The following is a 3,670-nucleotide window of genomic DNA, read 5'->3' as shown; positions in this document are numbered from 1 at the left end:
CAGTCATCTTCTTGGAGCGGTTTCTATGGCAGAGAGAAGACGCTACCAAGACTACCAATGGGAAATTCGACTGGGGTCTTCCCACCAGGTCTACCCCTGTCAGAGCAAGTCCTCGTCTTTACACCCCCTACGGCCTCCATTTCATAGAATCGTAGAATCATAAAATGGCTTGGTTCCGAAGGGACCTTAAAGATCATCTAGTTCCAACTCCTCTGCCATGGGCAGGGATACCTTCCACTAGATCAGGTTGCTCAAAGCCCCATCCAACCCGGCCTTGACCACTTCCAGGGAGGGGGCATCCACAACTTCTCTGGGCAACCTCTTCCAGTGTCTCACCACCCTCACCGTAAACAATTTCTTCCTAATATCTAATCTACATCTTCCCTCTTTCAGTTCAAAACCGTTACCCCTCGTCCTATCACTACACTCCCTGATAAATAGTCCCTCCCCATCTTTCCTGTCGGAATTGCCTCTAAGTATTCTTCTCTACATTAGCCAGCTTCAGAGAGCAGGCAAGTAGCAGTTCACAGCAGGGCAGGAGCCTAAAGCCCAGCTAGGAGAGAGAAAGACTGACGGGGGGTAGTTCACATTTGACAGCACCGAATAATGCAGGTAGTAACTGTCTCCTGTGACAGAAAGAGAAACACTCCGGAGGATGAGAAGAAGAACAGCAAAGCCGGGAAAAGGAAACGTATTCTGAACACATTTTAAATCTTGTTATTACCTGACATAAAACAGCAAATAGGCTTGCTGCCTGAGAACTGTATCGATGCCACGACCATCCACAGACGAATCGTTCATCTCGTACCACAGTCCATTGCTGGCCTGTAAAAAAGGGCAACGATATCTGGGGATGAACTGCATGGTTTCTCAACGATAACACAGGCAGAAAGCAACAGAACCAAGAGTACGCTAAAACAAATCCAATGCAGCTGGTAAGGAGACCTTCTCCCCCAAAGCCTTGGCTGCCAGTAACACTGCTGTGAAAGCGTGTCTTCCCCAGCACACGTTTTTCCCCTGCTAGGAAGGAAGTTGCTCTTTACCTTTGTGTAGCAGAAATAGTGTCCTGCATCACAGCTGCCACCGCTATGCACCAGGACAGCATACAAGGCGTAGAGGAGCGGTTCTCCAGCTGCCTGAGATGTGTATGGCCAAAGATCCAAGTACTCGGGATACTCCACCACCTACGGAGAGACCAAGAGGGCTCAGAAATCATCCTGAAATACTACATGAAATAGCCTTCAACATGTAATGGTTTGGGTGGCAGGAAACTGTTCCCGGCCAAAGCAGCTCTGTCGGAGCGGAGTACATGCTTGTCTTCCCACGGGACCTCTCCTCTCCCCTCCCCAGAAGGGAACACGAAAAACTCAACCTGAACAGCTTGTGAAAGAGCGTACTGCTTTGGGAAATCTCCTGCTCCGGGAAGAGAAAGTTGCGCTCCACTGGCGTACACACCTTGCTGATCTTCCTGCCGGTGAAGTCTTCAAACCTTTTCAGACACACCGTGAGAACCTTGGGCACACGGTGGATTGTAAACCTCTTGGAGGCGGCAACCATCTTGTCACACCTTGAAACCAAGCACAGAGCCAAGTGCTGAAATGCACCCTTTTTCCCACCCAGAAAGCCAGACAAGCTTTCATGTCTCGCACATCCTTACCCTATTTTAAGGCTCTTCAGTTGCATAAGGACATATTAAACCAAACAGCTGCGTGTCATGATCGTGCGTTGAACATACGTGAAAAGATGACTTATGCTCGATGACATGCAGCACCTTCACGCAGGATCTAATATTAATATGTCGATGGCAATCATCTTACTTGCTACATTTAAAGCAGGTTTCGCCGTCCAGCTGCTCGGGTTTCACAAAGTCCTCCAGAGCTGCGGTGACAGATGAGGCTGCCTGGAGGAGTGAGAAAGGAGAGCAGTGAGCTCGGGGAAACGCCCTCGCGCAAACACTTCCTAGGAGCTGACAAGGCAGCCCAGGTACCTGAGGCTGAGGAGACCCACTGTGAACCCGCCAGCAGTGTCCAGAAGGAGGCAGAAAGCGGGTATTATGCTGAACATTTCCCTCCTTTCCCAGGGATTCCTGGGGCACTCAAGAGCTACCTCCCTGTGGCACCGCACAGTTCAGCTACCGATGGTGTGCAGGGTCATCAATAATGAAACCAATACAACCCATCAGCCTGGGAGCCAGACGGGTGTTGAGGCAGGGCAGAGGGAAGAAGGATGAGAGTACGTCAAGGGTGCGGAGAGGATAATGCGTGCTTGTCCAGCTTAAAGCCAGCACCTACAGGGGGACCGCTGCCACGGCCTCCCCAGAAGGACACAGTCCGTTCCACCTCCCACCCGCCACTCAGCTCTCTTTTGTTCACAGCCTGTGTTTTTCCGCCCCCTGTGTTTATTCTGGGAAGCTACAGGGGCCTTGGGACGTCTTGAATCACAGCTACAAACCCTCTTACCTTTATATCCAAAGGGACATCCAGGAAGGCCTCGTAGGAATCGGAAACCGCTTTGCAGCTCAAGCATGTGACTGGAAGGCAAATGGAAATGCTCAGCGATAAGGGAAGTGGACTGGCTGTGCCGGTTTACGTCCTCCATACCTACTACGCCAGTCACACGACCAGCTGTTTATCACAGGCAGACAGAAGGGCACAGACAATTCCAAGGAGAGCAATAGTCATGGGAAAGTACCTCTGGATCTCAGAAAGCCCCCAAATATTTGATGGACGATGGTAGTTGCTTGAGAAGAGATGTCCCAGCTGGAAACAAATGGTAGTTGGAGCTCAGAAGTAGGGCAGAGAGTTATCTCCCCCAAGAGTTTTGCTTTGTCTGAAAACCCTGGGTGTAGGGTTTCCTTGATGGGAGTACATCAAGGAGTCCAAAGGGCTCAGGAACATTGAAAAGGTAATTTGCTCGTGCTTACTTGCTGCTTCCACTCAGACAAGCTCTCTGCATGGCATCGACAGTATAGCGTAAGAACTCATGGGCGTCTTCCTGCATGCCATGCCGGAAATGTTCTCCTATTCCTAAGAAAGAAGAGGTTAATAGCTCTCCCCTCCAAGAAGGGAAGAAAACCTGTGAAAGCACCTGAAATGACTTACGTGTGAGGACACGGACGACAGGCCAAGGCTGGATGGCACTGGCTGAGAAATGCAGGACCTTGTTAACGTGCGCCTCCATTACGCACATCATGCAGAAGCCTTGCTGACGACCTAAAGAGGGAGGGAGGGAGGGAGGGAGGGAGGGAAGGAAGCTTCTCAGGTGAGCAAAATATCCCTAGCCATGGGAAACCTTGTGGAGGTCTTGACGTTATAAGAACAGTCTCCACTCCTCTTCTCCCAAGGTGCCAGCATCCCAACAAGCCCGGGACATTTTAGTGCATAGAAAACTTTCTTCAGAGAGATGCTAAACTGACAGAAGTTTTCTGTGCAACGAGCAAAGAGAGTTGAACTTGCGGGAGTAGGGACCGAGACCCGGGGCTAGAAAGAGGTGCCTTTCTGAAGATGAGCACACCTAGACACGACAAGCGTCTCCTAGGCTTGAGTGTTCAAAGAACACCAACTCGGGGGGGGTTGGAAAGAAGGGCTGCTTTTCTCCTTAAATCAAATTCCAGATGCTGGGAATCCTTGGGATCAGTGCCCAGCTGATGTGCAAGGAGACGTTCCTAAAA

This window comes from Aptenodytes patagonicus, unplaced genomic scaffold (genome assembly GCF_965638725.1).
Source record: "Aptenodytes patagonicus unplaced genomic scaffold, bAptPat1.pri.cur scaffold_67, whole genome shotgun sequence".
Lineage (NCBI taxonomy): Eukaryota > Metazoa > Chordata > Aves > Sphenisciformes > Spheniscidae > Aptenodytes > Aptenodytes patagonicus.
This window is presented reverse-complemented; position numbering follows the sequence as displayed.